The following is a 16,271-nucleotide window of genomic DNA, read 5'->3' as shown; positions in this document are numbered from 1 at the left end:
CACTGAGGAGCCTAGGCTCTGCCTCCCCACATGGAGCAAGACTGGCTGGCTACTTTCCCTTCAAACACCCCCCTCCCCAAACACACACACACACACACACACACACACACACACACACACACTTCCTTCTTGTTCTTCCTGGGTGCCAGGCCCATGTGTTGTTTTCTGCTACCTCCAAGGGATGCAGGTCAGCACCTTGCACATAGTGGGTACTCAATGAGAGTGTGGTAGTGTCAGAGCTGATGTCCCAGCAACAGGGCCTGAAGCAGAGCCCAGCCTCAGGGAGGATGGCCAGGTCCTCTTGAGGGACCCCCACATGTGCTCATCTCATGGAAGCCTGCCAGGTCAGCTGTGGGACTGCTTGTATTCTCTCTCAGGAGATGCTCAGTAGTGAAAGTACCAAGGCCTTCAGCTGCTAAAGGCAGCGATTCCCGAGAAACTGTCATCTCCACTCCGAGGGGATGGCTTGAGACAGCCCAGATGGCGGGTGTTGTGGGAAGCTTGGTGCATGGAGTGTCCAAATGTTACAGCAATGCTCAGGAGTGACAACCTTGGTCCACTGCCCCCACTCCTGCAGCTGGATTTCCAACAGCAGTTCTCCCACCCTGCCTATGGCTCAATGAGGGGAGGGGGGAAGTGACACCTTTGATTCTTCAGGGCACTAGGCCAGGGTAACGGAGACCCAGCCAAGGAGACAGGCACTGGTGGTCCAGAAGGCCTAGGAAAATGTGTAGGCTGCATGGAGGACTGAATGAATGATGGCTCTTTCCCCAACAAACATTTGCATCCTCCCATCTTGGGTTCAGGAATGACTGTGCCTTTTTGCATTTGTCTGACTGGGCATGTGGCCCCAAACTCTTATGTTTAGCCATGTCTTCTCTGGAAATGAAATAGAGTGGGTCCCTGACTTCCCTGGAGATCAGGAGTCTCACCTAGAGATTCTGGATGTCCCTGGAAGGCAGTTGAGAAAGCAGGACTCATGCTGATTGCAGTGACAATTATAATGATAGAGGTTCTCTTAAATGAATATAAACTCCAAGCACACTTTATTTTTTATTTTTTATTTTTTTATAGGAGCAAATCTTTGCAGCAACCCTAGAAGTCTGTTGTTAGCGATTTCTTTTTCTTTTGGGAAAAAAAAAGGGTTCGATGAGCTGGGCTTAGCTTATGTAGGGGTGCATGCTCCCCAAATGTGACAAAGCCACAAAATGAGTCTGATTACTCTACTAGTGGGGGAGGGGGACACACACCCATTGCTGTCAGTGTCTCCCACCTTCTCCAGCCTCTGTTATCAACTCCATCGGGAGGCTGTAGTGCCCCAGATTCAATTCCACGGGTTAATTTGAACATCACTGGTGTCAACAAAGCCCGAGCAACAGTGTTGATTTGGCGGTGGAGAGAAGCCGAGGGAAGGATGGGACCAAAAGGGGTCAGTGTTATTTGCCTGGTGGAGAAATCAGGCCTCCATTTCACAGCAAAGTAGTGAATGGGCTCTGAAAATTATCTTGGCATTGTTTTCACAAAGCATGGTTTCTTGGGGGAAATTTCTGTTCAAAAGAAAACAAGCCTTTTGTCCCCCAACTCTTTGAAGGCACCGAGAAAAGGTGGCTGCCTCGTGATGTTTGCTTATGAATCCTCTGATGATGTGTTTTAGTTTGTCTTCTTTTTCTGTGGGAAATTAGGATTTAATGAAGTCGGGAGACTATGAATCCCATTCAAGCTCACCATATTCTGAACATGCACCCAGCGAACACAATGGGGGCCATCTGTATGAAAGCATAGAACCCGGCTTTGCTTCAAGGTTGCAGAAATAAAATTAGCTCTTTATCAATGAATACACACGCTTTTTTCAGCTGCCGCTTTGGAAGTTGCTTTTTTTTTTTTTCTTCTTCTCTTTTCTTTCCCCACTCTCCTCCCCTATAACAGTATCTCCACTAGAGAAACAACCTCTGGGAGCCATGGTGCTGGGGGCCAGCTTGCACAACTTTTCTCGGGGACCTGATAGACAGAGTTAAATGCATGGGCCAAATTGATTTTTATCAACCATGGATTTTTAATTAACAGTGGTGTCCACTTACTGCCATCCATTATTTACTGTTTACTCACTAATTAAAAATTATGCTGCTTTTGCACTCATAAGAGCAGGGACATTTGAAATTAGATAGCATCGTTCAAATTACCTGCAGAATTAAATCCAGAGCGTCCAATTGCTCAGACCAGGCTCCTGGGGTTTAAAATATGATCTGTTCTAGCTTGATGTGTTATCATGAGTCAGAGTGCCAGGAACAGGCTAATGGGCAGACACTATGTAACACCTGCCTGGGGCCTTAAGGGGGAAGGACACTTTGTAAGCCTCCCCTGAGTGTAAGTGCTCAATTGAGCTTGTTTGGGGATCAGCTATCCCATCTGTATTAGGGTGGTGGTCCGCTGGGCAGTTCCAGTGAACTAGCAGTACATTGGCACATACTACCTGTCCCTATACATAACAGGTGTGGGTTTTGCAAACCAGGTGTGAGTTGCAGTAAAGTGGAGGCTTGTGTCACCCTACCCTGGGCAGTCCTGTTTTACTCAGTTGCAAAATACTTTTTTTTTTTTTTTTGTATATTGCACTTGATGTGAAATTCACCATTTAAAATATAGAATTAATCTTTTCCGCATGAAGATAAGTCAAAAAGAGGGGGCAGGGGTGGTGGCTCAGCAGCAGAGTAGATGCTTTGAGTGAGTGAGACTCTGGGCTTATTGGATAGAGCATTTTTCTGGTCTCTCTCTCTCTCATAAAAATAGGGAGTCGGGGTGGTGCAGCGGGTTAAGCACATGGCACAAAGTACAAGGACCAACCTAAGGATCGCGGTTCGAGCTCCCTGCTCCCCACCTCAGGGGAGTCACTTCACAGGCAGTGAAGCAGGTCTGAGGTGTCTATCTTTCTCTCCCCTTCTCTGTCTTCCCCTCCTCTCTCCACTTCTCTCTGTCCTATCCAACAACAACAACAGCAATAACCACAACAATGTTAAACAACAAGGGCAACAAAGGGGAAAATAAATAAAATAAAAAAATAGCTTTTTAATTAAAGTTCAGTGCATTGAGAACATCTCTAAGCTTTACAGCGATCACTTTTGGTTCCAGAACATCTTCATTGCCCCAAAAGGTGCTCCTGCACCTATTTTCTGCCACTCCCAGATCCTCTTCCTTTTTAGTCCCCGACAACCACAAATCCACATCCTGTTTTTATGCCTTTGCCTATTCTGGATATTTCCTACAAGTGGAATAAAAATGTGTCCTTTTCTTATCTGCTACTCACAATCTTCTGGTAGGCAGACATGGTAGCCATCTTTTTACAGATGGAAAACAAACATTCTGAGGAGTTTTACACTCAGCTCTATAACCTACTGTCTCTTTTCAAAGGTCAGAAAAGTGCAGATGTGAATGGAAAGGGGTAGAGGAGGAGAAAAGGCACGGGGGTTGGAGCCAGAGCAGGCAGAGAATATCAGGTCTTCAGATACTTGTCTTATGGGGGCAACAATCAAAATAAAGGCACTTTCCCTCCCCTCCCCATCCTAATTCGCTTGCTTTGAGGTTCCAGGGGGTGTGCCAGGGCCCTGTAGGTGCTGAGGTACACATTTCTTCTTCCTGCAGGTGGGCATTGATTTTAGAGGGTGTTAGAACTAAGACGTGGCTGTAGTATTAAAGTCTAGACTGCCAGACAGATCACAGGGGTTTATCTGAACTTAATTTTTGAAATATCAAGCTTACTTTGAGTAGTATTTTTTGTTCATTTAAAAAATATTTATTTATTTGTTTGTTTATGTATTTATTCCCTTTTGTTGCCCTTGTTTTATTGTTGTAGTTATTATTGATGTCACTGTTGGACAGGACAGAGAGAAATAGAGAGAGGAGGGGAAGACAGAGAGGAAACAGAAAGGGTGACACCTGCAGACCTGCTTCACCGCCTGTGAAGTGACTCTCCTGCAGGTGGGGAGCAAGAGGCTCAAACCGGGATCCTTACATTGCGCCACGTGCGCTTAACCCGCTGCTCTACCGCCCGACTCCCACCTTGAGTAGTATTTAATAAGGGCTGTGTATTTCGCTGGTGACAAGTGGCTCAGGGTATCTTAAAAAAAAAGGAAATTTACATGATGGTCCTCAAGTTCCTTTGGCTTCCCAATGTACATAGTTTAACATTCATGTCTTTCCTCATAATCTGTGATCCGGCAGAACCCTCCACACTCCTATGGATGAGCAGGTAGATTTGTCCTACCTCAGGGCTTCTGCACAGGAGACTAGTGCCTCCTTCCCCTTTGTCACTGATATTCTCTCCCTTCATCAAGGTTCCAGCAGAACTGGTGTTTCCCAGAGGGCTCATGTAGAACCCTCCCCATGTGATATTCTCCTCTTTCTCTCTCCTATGTGCAGCACTAATTACAGCAGGCAACTTTTTATCTGCTCCCCCCTTCAATTGCCTCTCCTAGCAGCCATTTTTTTCTTTCTTTCTAATTTTTTAATAGATAGGATAGAGAGAAATTGAGAGACGATGGGGAGATAGAGAAACGGAGAGAAAGATAGATATCTGCAGACCTGTTTCACTACTCACGAAGTGGACATCTTGCAGGTGGGGAAGGTGACCTCCAACCCAGGTCTTTACACCTAATAATGTGAACTTAACTGGGTCCACCACCACCCTCTCTTTCTTTCTCTCTTTATCTTTCTTCTCTCTCTTATTCTCTTTCCTTCCTTTCTTTTCTCTCTCTCCCTCTGTCTCTCTCTCTTTCTTTCTTTTGAGAGACGGAGAAGACAGAAAGGCAGAAAGAATGAAAGAAACCACAGCACCAAAGCTTCCTTCAATTCCATGGAGGCTAGATTCAAACCCGGGTCATACACATGGGAAAGCAGTTCAATATCCAAGGGAGCTGCCTCTTTTTTTCTTTAATTTTTTAAAGAAAAAAATTTACCTGCCTTTTTTTTTTTTTTTTTTCCCAGAGCACTGCTCAGACATGAGAGTCTCTTAGCATAACCATTTTGTTATGTACCATCGCCTCTGTTCATTTGTTTTTAGGATGGTGTTTAGAAACCAAAATCTGAAAATTCAACTTTTGGAACATGGTGTATATTTTGTACTCATAGATCAACTCAATTTAGAATAACCATGCTGCAGGAACTTGGTGGTCACATGTGGCCTCTGTATTGGACAGCACAGCTGTCACTCAGAAATGGAGTATGCATATCTATTCTGCTGGATCAGAAGTTTTCAAACTGTTCTCTTAACAGCCCTGGTACTATCTTTCCCAAGAGAAGAGTAGACCTCATAAAAGGCTCTCAATCCCAGCATTAGCTTGAATACTCCCCCTGACCCTGCTCCAAAACTGATTCTAGTTAAGATTTACGGTGCAATAAAGTTTCTTATTTAAGGGAGGGAGTGAGTTTGAAACTCTCTGGTTTATTTCAAGATATTCAGTTTGAGGTAACTCACCTAGAATGTTTGAACTTGGACACACACACACACACACACACACACACACTTTTCTGCAACAATTACCCCCCGCCCCCCAATAATCTCTCTTGATTAGAACTGATCGCTCGTTACAAATTGAGCTGTGTTGGCATGCTGTGGGGTACAGAAACCACCCTGACAGAAACTTCCAGAAACTGGCTATTGAAATGGCAGCCATCACTGTGTTGCTACAAACAAAAGATGTGCTATTCTAATGAAGTCATTGCACACAGGCACATAGTTTCCACTGACAACCCCTCTTCTCTGCCTAATACTATGGATTGGCATGCTAGGACAGTCTCAGCAAATCACAGAAATATGAAGACAAACTTGGAGTCCTTAGGAGCCTAAATGTCCCCTTTGGTATGAATGATTCCTCTTTGGAATCCTCAAATGTCCTTCATTTGACCATCATTGAATTCCCTCACCCATCTAATCTAATATAGCCTTTGTATATGAGGCCAAGGTGTGTGTGTGTGTGTGTGTGTGTGTTGGGCAAGGCTGAGGGAGAAGAAAGGCAGGCTTTGCATTTCTGGGAAACTCAGAAATGGTGTGTTCTAGAAAAAGTCTACTATGCTCCCCTCAGCACCCAGGTCTCTGAAATGTTCCCTTTTTGCTTGATGGACTGAGAGAATTGAAAGTGTTTCTGAGGAGTTTTGGAGGGATGAGATTCTGGAAAGGTGAGAAGGAGCAGGGCATCTGACTGAGATGTCAGTGTGTTGAAAGGCTGGTGAAAGGTCTCTCTGTCTCCATGCACAGGCTGGACCAGGGGGTCAGTGGAAAAGGAGGGCTGGTTGGTACCATCTGGAGATGATGCTTGTCTCATATATGTGTCTCCAAAAACTGAGAACATTTTGAGAAAAAGAACAGCTAGCCATGCAGACATTGCCCCTTGGTCTCTGCTTAGCATTTCCTGCTTGGGGAAAAGGAAGCAAACAGCACACGGAATGGGAAAGGAATTGGGGACTTGGGGAGACAAAGTCTGGCTTGGCTCATCAGCCAAAAAAAAAAAAAAAAAATTCTGTTTGTTTTAGGAATGCTCCAGTACAAAAAAATGTTCACATCAAAAATCACTCTCTTGGCCCCTTGATAATGCTAATTACTCCTCGATCTGGCTGGGGTTTCTACCCAGATGAAAACTGGAAAACTCCAGCCAAAGCCCAGCTGTTTCTAAATAGCAGAGGCATCAGGGTGATTGATGGATATTTTTCCCTTTTCACCCAGATGTTCTGGTGTCTTGGAGACAAGGCTTCGTTAGCTCGACTTTTACATTCCCAGATCTGCATGCTGGCCCTCAGATATTCATAATTTATACCAAATCTGGTCAGTGCTCTTTGTTGATGCTGATGTTCCATTCTGTGCTTTGAGGAGTCAGGCTGGGGATTTTTTTTTGGGGGGGGGATGTGGGAAGCTTGGGGAGGGGGCTAAGATTAGGGCAGAGAGGGTGCTGAACTCTCCCAGTGTTTCTTTTTTAAATTTAATTTATTTTTTAATTAATTTATTTATTTTCCCTTTTGTTGCCCTTGTTGCTTGTTGTTGTTGTAGTTATTAATGTCGTCGTTGTTAGATAGGACAGAGAGAAATGGAGAGAGGAGGGGAAGACAGAGGAAGGAGAGAAAGACACCTGCAGGCCTGCTTCACCGCCTGTGAAGCGACTCCCCTGCAGGTGGGGAGCCAGGGGCTCGAACCGGGGTCCTTACGCCGGTGCTTGTGCTTAACCCACTGCACTACTGCCCAACTCCCTTCCCAGTGTTTCTTAACATACCTGATCTCACAGAAAATTCTAGTGCCTGCTGTAGAAGTTGTAAGTCAGTGTTTGCTCAGAAGAACCTATCTCTAGAAGGCTCACATCGTATTGAATCCTCCTTTGCTCTTGGCAGAAGACTGAAGCTTTCATTGTTCTATAGAACGGGCATTGGCAAGATAATCAGAAGATTCTGACCCACTCAGTTAGAAAGACGACCATTTCTGGGTGAAGATTCTCAGAAAAGGAAGCAGGAGAAGAAGAAATCAGCTAGGTGGCACCTTAGAGAACCTAACTCTTCATGGAGCCTTGGGAATTGGTTTTCTACCAGTTCTTCTTGGAGTGGCCAAGAACCTTCTCGTTTCTCAGGAGTTTCTAAGTCTTCAGAAGAGAATGATGGAAGCTGATGACCTTCCTTGACTGCCTTTGGTCTGAGAGTTGCCCAGAGGTGGAAGGGGTAGTAGCCCCAGCATAGGGCAAATATACCACTTACTAGTCTGTTCTTGGGAGTTTCCACAAGGGGGCGCCCTTGAGCTTTGGTTGGGGCTGTTGGGCGCCCCCGGTGAAACCCAACACCACCTCCTCCAACCTCGGTTCATACCCAAGGCCACCAAGCTTTCTTGGTCAACTCAAACTTTGGGGCAAGAGAGCCCATTGGAGGTGAGTTCTGGGGTCCACGCTTTTTTCCAGGTGGCAGATCTCCCCTTTCACTCATAGAAAATCGACTTTGAGACCGGCGCTACAGGGTGATGGGGTCACATAGCCTGAGGTCTCTCCTTTCAGGAAGTTTGCAACACAAAGCAATTCTCCAATTGGAACCACTAGAAAGGGCAGCCGGGAGACTTCATAAACAATAAAACAAAAACATCTTTGCTCCTCAGCCCATTCCCCCAAGGACACATATAGGGGGGCTCTTGGGTCAGCAGCGGACACGAAACGCGGAGATTTTAAATGCAAGAAAATTATTGTAATTTAACAAATCAATTTTTCTTACAGTGTGTTGAGATTAAATTCGTGGTCTCTTTCATACATTCAAAATAAGGAATTTCCCTAGAGTGCAATTTTGTGGGAAAGCCTACATCATGTTTTGAAAAACTCATTTTGTTAGGAGTTACCAGATTTTATTTTAAGAGAAATGGTAATATTTAATTATGGCATTATTTTTTACCGTCTAGAAAAATTAATGTGCTTTCGGAGCTTCAAGAGAAAGGCCAGCTGTACTTCCGAACCCTATTTTTAAATTACCATACAAATAGAATCCCAAAGACGCAAATATTGGTTTAAGTGTTGCAGACAAGGTACAGGAAAATGCGTTGGTTTCCTAAATGTTAAATAAACAGGCTTGTAATTTTTACCTTCCCTAGCGACCCTGGACCTGTGGCGGTTTTCTCTCGGGGCTAGCGTGCAGCCTTCATTAAGGGGGACAGCGAGGCAGTGCTAATTGGGTGACCACAGCGGATTAGTCACCCGGTATCATTGTTACCATCCCAGTAATAAGCTGCGCTTTTCTGCAAAGCTCTAGAGTCTGCAAAGCCCACGTTTACGTCTTAGCTCGATGTTCATAACAAGCCCTGGGGAGAGGTATTGTGATTGTCCCCAGTAAAGACCTGGAGACGGAGGCTGTGGAAAGGGCAGTGGGCGGGGGCGGTCGGTGGGGGTGGGCGTCTAGCTTTAGTCACACGGTTGGTGGGTGGAAAGGCCCCAACCAGGTTTGCTACCTGCGGCCTCTGGGCTCCTTCCACGCAGCCCTTGGGCTTTGTTCAACATCTATCTGGCCAGAGCACCCTGTAGTGAGGCTGCTCCCACAAAGGCCAAGGGTCTTCTGTTCTGAGCCAGGGCAATAGAACCTTGGAAAAGTTCTGCCTGCTGTGCGGCCAGTTTGCAGAAGGGAAAGACTAAAAGGGGCCATGGGGAGGGCGGCTGCCCATGAGCTCGCTGTGAGCCTGGCAGGATGCGGTAGATGCTTGGCAGGTAGACAAGGACGGTAATGGGCACTTGCGCAGGGACTGCGAAGGTGGCAGGGAGGTGTGAAACCACAGCTGGGCTGAGGGACACATAATTAGTTGGTGACAGGCAGGCCTGGAGAGAAACGGAGGGATGGAGAGGCAGAGAACAGCAGGGGATGTGAAGGAGGACTGGTTAACTATTTGGGGAGGGGGGAGGTGGGTGGATCTGGAGTGTTCCTCACATAAGGAATCATGGGCGGGAGGGTGGAAGGTGCAAACTGGTGGCTTTGTTTTAATTTAATTTATTTTTGTAAAGCAGTGCTTTCCAACAGGCATCTGCCTGGGGCTCCAGAGTGCTGATGGGCTGTCTCGACTTGATTAGTTACATGTCTATTTTGTCTTCAGTCAATAACTAACACATCCAGCCTGGGACATTGTTAGCATCATGCAAAAGCTTACAGGGGTCGGTTATTTTTAAAAAACAAGTGCAAATGAATTAGTTGATCTGGAGAGAAATGTTGACTCAATTATAGGCCAGTAGCGATCAGATGTGGTCAGATTGCCCTGTTGGCACCTTGTGACAGGCACTGGGGGACCAAGTTTCTAAGGGCCTGCTGGCCTGACTGAAGAATGATGTGGTTTATGGTGCGGCCTGTGAGATGTCCCCTGCCAAATCCTCAAACTGCTGGTGGGGCCAGACCAATGCGGCCTTGAGGGGCTGGACAGGAGGTGGGAAGGCCAGCCAGGTGCTTCTGAGATGGGAGGGGAAGACAGAGAGAATGGAGTGTGTGTGTGTGTGTGTGTGTGTGTGTGTGTGTGTACAGAGTCCCATCCCAAAAGGAAGGGGACATTGTGTGGGCCCTGGAGACAGGGCCCAGGGAGAGGTCTGCCTTGGAGCTGTGCCATTTGAGGAGCAGGAGGGGCAACCAGGAGAAAAGGTTCCTGAGGGCCCTGTTGGGACCAGACTCTGTCCAAGGTATCCTCCAGGGGTGAGGACAGAGGGTAGAAGCTGGCCAGAGACAGAACTACAAGGAAAATGCTCTACGGGGTGAAGACACAGGAGAGACATAGAGAGGAGTCCAAACTCCAGGAACAGGTTGTTTATAAGCAGACTACAGATGAAATACAGGCCACCCACTTACACTGGACTTCCAGATACAGAGCGAGCAATCTTTTCAGCATCAGTGTGTCTTAAATACCGTGGAGATGAGCATAGGTCAGAGCAGACAGACAAAACCAGAGGGACTGAGAGATTGTGCTTTATGGCTTAATTATTACTTTTATCTATAAGTTCTTTTATGTCATACACAGGGCATGACAATGAATCAGAAGATATGGACAAGCATGAAAGTGATATAAAAATTCTTCCCCTCATTGCTGCACCCAGACTGCAATGTCATTAACCTTGGGTGCGGCTACCTTCCATAATAGATTCTGGGATCCAGGATGTGGAGACACACGGGTACAGGGACCATGCTCCCTGCTGAACTTTTATTTTTGCGTCACTGCTTTGAACAGGGCAGGAACAGATACCATTCTCCTTGAATGAGTAAATACATCTAGCTAGACCTTTTTCTTTTTATACACATAAGTGCATTTACTCAGGGGCTGAAGAGACAGAATAATGGTTATTCAGAAGACTTTCATGCCTGAGGTTCTGAGGTCTCAGGTTCCATGCCCAGCACCACCATATGCCAGAACTGAGCAGTGCTCTGTCTTCTTTGTATCTCTCTCTCTTATTAAAATAAGAAAAATTTAAAAATGCATTTATCCAGGATTTTTTTTTTTTTTGGTAAAAATGGAATGATACTATCCATATTGTTTGAAATCTGTTTCTCACTTAATAATAGATTTTAGAAGTCTTTGAGGAAGGTTGGCTTTTTTAGACTAGAGGGATGAAGGCATATTCAGTCTTTGGGGGAAGGAACTGAAGGAAATAATGAAATGGCAGAAGCAGGAGCTGTAATAAGCAAGGGAAGCAGGTGCCCTAATCAAGAAGAGTCCAATAAAAAAAGGCTAACCCCCTCAAACTAATGCAGTCCATGGTCTGCAGTGGAATTTTCAAAATGTATAAAAAAGGTATAAAATGAAAAGTGAAGGTTCCTTTCTACCCTGAAGCCCCTGTTACTCCCTCCAAAGTGAATCATTTTAACAGTTTCTTGTGTATTCTCCCAGAAAATGGTTTCATGCTGATCTCTGCATATAAATGTATATGCTTTTATTTGGCTATTAAAATTTTTTTATGAATGCGATCTTTCTATACATATCGTTCTGCATTTTGCTTTTTATACTTAAATTATCAGGGATATCTTTCCATCTTAGAGTTATCTCTCTATGGAAAAGACAAAATAGTATCCCATTATATAGATTCATCTTGATTAAATTAGCCTACTGTCCGTCTGCAGATGGTCATTTCTATTGTGGTCAATTGTATACATATATATTACAATAGTTTGTTGTTCTTTTTAATGCCTCTTGGTGTAAAACTTTGTGTGTGTCCTTTGGAAAAATTCTCAACATAGACATTGTATGTTCATTAACTTGTCCTCTAAAAGTGCTGCTTCATTTACCCTTCATTGATGGTGTGTGTGAGTAGCTCTGTCTTTATACCACTGACCACACTGACCAATATACAATGTTTTATTTATTTATTTATTTATGTTCCTTTTTTGTCCTTGTTTTTTTCATTGCTGTTGTAGTTATTGTTATTGTTGTTGTTGCTGTCGTCATTGTTAGATAGGACAGAGAGAAATGGAGAGAGGAGGGGAAGACAGAGAGGGGGAGAGAAAGATAGACAACTGCAGACCTGCTTCACCGCCTGTGAATGACTCCCCTGCAGGTAGGGAGCTGGGGGCTCGAACTGGGATCCTTACGCTGGTCCTTGAGCTTTGCGCCACCTGCACTTAACCCTCTGTGCTACTCCCACAGTGTTTTATTTCTTGTAAATCTAACATGAACAATGGCAAGGAAACTACTGGTTAATGAAAGTTTGTGTATGGCCACACACATTTTTATGCCTGTAGTTAAGCAAGGGTTATTGGTTATCTACTGAGTTGGATTTCTTTCCGACCCCTTAATTTCATGGCCATCACTTTGGGTCAATCCACCATTACTGCTCACGTGAAGGGCTGATAATGACCCTTCACTATTTCCCAACATTCTCTCTGCCTCCTGTCATATACTCTTTTTTTTAAAAAACTTTTTAGAAAGATTTTATTTATTAATGAGAAAGATAGGAGAGAGAGAAAGAACCAGACATCACTCTGGTACATGTGCTGCTGGGGATTGAACTCAGGACCTCATGCTTGAGAGTCTAGTGCTTTAGCCACTATGCCACCTCCCAGACCACATTAAAAAACTTAAAAAAAAAATATTTTATTTATTTTATTTTTTTTAGAGGGATGCAGAGAGAGAGACACACACACAGAGAAACACCAGAACACTGCTCAGCTCTGGCTTATGGGGGTGCAGGTTGGGGATGGTGTGGTATAGGGGGGGTTGAACCTGGGACTTTGGAGCCTTAGGCATGAGAGTCTGTTTGCATAACCCTTATGCTATCTCCCCCACCCTCCATGTCATATACTCTTTACAGAGAAGCCATTTTTTTTTTTTTTAAATGCAATCTTGTGAGCTTTCTCGGCCTGGGAAATAGTTCACTGAGTTAGTGCACAGACTTTGATGCCTGAGGGTCCTTAAAGCCCTGTCCATATGCAAGAATTTAGCAGTATTCTGATCCCTCGCTCATAAATGAACAAATGCATAAATAATAAACAAATATTTTAAAATGTTTAAGTTTCCTGCTTAGTTAACTGCTACAGTGCGGTTATCTGAATATTGTAAGGGATACCTTTATTATGCTCAACTAGATTTTATGTAATTTTTTAGAAAGTAGGGAAACTTGGGTTCCCTGACTCCTACAGTGAGCTAATTAGGAAGCTATGGAGACTCTTCTTAGGGCACATGTCAGTGTCAACATTACCTGTGCCAAGGGGCTTGTGGGAATCAGGAGCTATAGTGGTCCTTGACTGTAGTCCCTGACTGCTAGGAGAAGTAAAGATAGTTTCTTGAGAAAAACAACTATTTTAGATTCCAATATTTCCCGCAGATTAACACCAAACAGAAGTAAGTTTCAAATTAATACCATCAAATGTCAGAATCCACTATTGAGTAAGAGCAGAAACAAAAGACCATCAGATTTTAAATGACCTATCAGAGAACAAAGAAAAATATGTGTGAAATATTTAATGAAATAAAATGTGGAATTAAATAAAGTAAACACTAAACAGTAAAGTGAACCTGTAAAATGGGTAAGCAGATTTGAAGAAGAATCAAATAAGACTTTAAGAAATTAAAATACAACTGTTGGCATAAAAAAATGGTAGTAACTAGATGAAGGAGCAGATTAGATACAGTTAAAAGGGGGCTTCATAAACTGGAAAACAGATATAAAGAAATTACCCAAAATTCAGGGAATGGAATATTGAAAACTAAGTAAAAGGGATGAAGACACATAGGAGCTATAAGGAGAAAGTCTAACTAATATCTTCCAGAAGGAAAGAAAAGAAAGGGTAGAAGAGAAGTAGTAAGTGTAGAAAAAAAATCATATATTTTCAGAAGTGGCAAAAGACACTGAATTCCTGGTAAAAGAAATACAGTAAATGCAAGCAGGATGAATTAAAACAAATTTTTTCATTACTCAAATCTAAAGAACATTGAAGTCAAAAAGAAAAAGAAATAGTTATACACCTAGATTTGTGTATTTGGACAAATATTCTTTCAAGATAAGGATAAGACAAAGACATTTTTATTTTTATTTTAAAATTTTTTAAAAAATATTTTATTTTATTTAATTTATTTATTCCCTTTTGTTGCCCTTGTTGTTTTATTGTTGTAGTTATTATTGTTGTTGTCGTCATTGTTAGATAGGACAGAGAGAAACGGAGAGAGGAGGGGAAGACAGAGAGGAGGAGAGAAAGATAGACACCTGCAGACCTACTTCACCGCCTGTGAAGCGACTCCCCTGCAGGTGGGGAGCCGGGGTTCGAACCGGGATCCTTATGCCCGTCCTTGTGCCTTGCGCCACCTGCGCTTAACCCGCTGCGCTACAGCCCAACTCCCGACAAAGACATTTTTAGATAAATATACCAAGAAATTTGCCAGTATATTAAATAGCTATTTACACAAAGTATTTTACTAAGAAGGAAACTTAACTAGAAAGAAGTTATCAACTTTTTTTTTTGAGGTTAAGAGTTTATTTTATTGGGGGCCAGGTGGTGACACAGCTGAACTGGTAAAGCATACATATCACCATGTGCAAGGACCAGGGTTCAAGCCCCTGCTCCTCACTTGCATGAGGGATACTTCATGAGTTGTGAAGCAGATATGTTAAACAGCTTAACAATAAACCACAACTCTGGGACCAACTGTGAAGCAGATATGTAGGCCTCTCTCTCCCTCTCTCTCTCTCTCCCTTTCTATCTCCTTCTCCCTTCTCAATTTCTCTCTATTCCATCCAATAAAATAAAAATAAATAAAATTTAAAAGTTTGTTTTATTTTTAATTGATGCAACATTACCTCACCTCATTGTATATGTTTCAGGGGTGTTTTTTCCACACCTCTTCAAATATGTTATCTCACCATAACCACCACCCAAGTGTCAAATTTCTGCCACAGTTTCTGTCACTGCCCCAATTCTGTGGTTTGAATCTAAGGATTGACTTGGTATTTCTCTTTTGTCCCTTTGCTTTGTTTCTTTATATAACATATCAGTGAGATTATCCATATTTATCTTTCTCTTTCTAACTTTTTTTCACTTAACACCACCCTAGCTCCATCCATCTTGTCACTCATATCAAGATTTTTATGTTTTCTTATAGTTGAGTAGTGTTCCAGTGTGTGTGTGTGTGTGTGTGTGTGTGTGTGTGTGTCCTGTCATTGACCACTTAGGCTGTTTCTATAACTTGACTATTGAAAATAGTACTATAATGTACATGAGAAAGTATATGTTCTTTAAATTTTTTTTTATTATCTTTATTGGATAGAGACGGCCAGAAGGTAAGAGGGAAGGGGATGATAGAAAGGGAGAGAGACAGAGAGACACCTGCAACATTGCTCCATCACTCACAAAGCCCTGCAGGTGGGGTCGGGAGGCTTGAAGCTGGGTCCTTGCATATTGCAACGTGTGCTCAACCAGGTGCCCATATGGTCTTTTAAATTAGTGGGGTTTTCCCCCCACCCCTTTTACCAGAGCACTGATCAGCTCTGATTTATGGTGGTGTGGGGATTGAACCTGGGACTTTGGAGCCTCAGACATGAGAGTCTTTTTGCATAACCATTATGCTATCTACCCCTGCCCATTAAATTACTAGTTTTATAGTCATTGATTAGATAAACAGAAGTTATCTAATATATGGATTTTATAGTAAATCTGTTTTTTACCATCTTGAGAAGCCTCCATTTTGTTTTCCAAAGCAGCTGGGTCAGTTCATGGTCCCAATGTATGAGGATTCTTTTTTTAGCCCTACAATCTTGCCGACACTTATTTCCGCTCTTTGTGATACAGGTCATTCTCACAAGTGTAAGGTGATTCTTCATGGTATTTTTGACCTGCATTTTCTTGATAATAAGCATTTTTTCATGTACCCACAGACTATCTGGAAGCTCTGATTTTTTAATATTTATTTATTTTCCCTTTTGTTTCCCTTGTTTTTTATTGTTGTAGTTATTACTGTTGTTGTTATTAATGTCATCATTGTTGGGTAGGACGAAGAGAAATGGAGAGAGGAGAGGGAAGACAGAGAGGGGGAGAGAAAGATAGACACCTGCATTTACTTCTTGTGAAGCGACCCCCCGGCAGGTGGGGAGCCAGGGGCTTGAGGAAGCTATGATTTTTAAGATGATAAGCAAAGGATTTAAAAATATCAGTTAAAAATTTAGATTCCCTAATCCAGATTTCTAGCCCTATTGTAAACACTGACACCATCTTCCCAGACAATAATTTTAGTCTACCTGCTTGTTAGTTATCAGGCTCAGGCAAAAATTACTAGTCAGGGGCCCCTCAGAACACACCTAAAATAGACTTCCTAGCTTCTTTCC

General features: G+C 43.2%; 1 protein-coding gene across 3 annotated transcripts in view; it reads right to left on the bottom strand.

Moving 5' to 3' along the window:
- APCDD1L (APC down-regulated 1 like) overlaps nucleotides 1-16,271 on the bottom strand; it is a 72,568-nt gene that overhangs the window by 13,717 nt on the left and 42,580 nt on the right. The window lies entirely within an intron of this gene.

Source organism: Erinaceus europaeus, chromosome 1 (assembly GCF_950295315.1).
Source record: "Erinaceus europaeus chromosome 1, mEriEur2.1, whole genome shotgun sequence".
Lineage (NCBI taxonomy): Eukaryota > Metazoa > Chordata > Mammalia > Eulipotyphla > Erinaceidae > Erinaceus > Erinaceus europaeus.
Note: the sequence above shows the minus strand (reverse complement) of the source record. Positions and strands in the feature narration are given on the sequence as shown.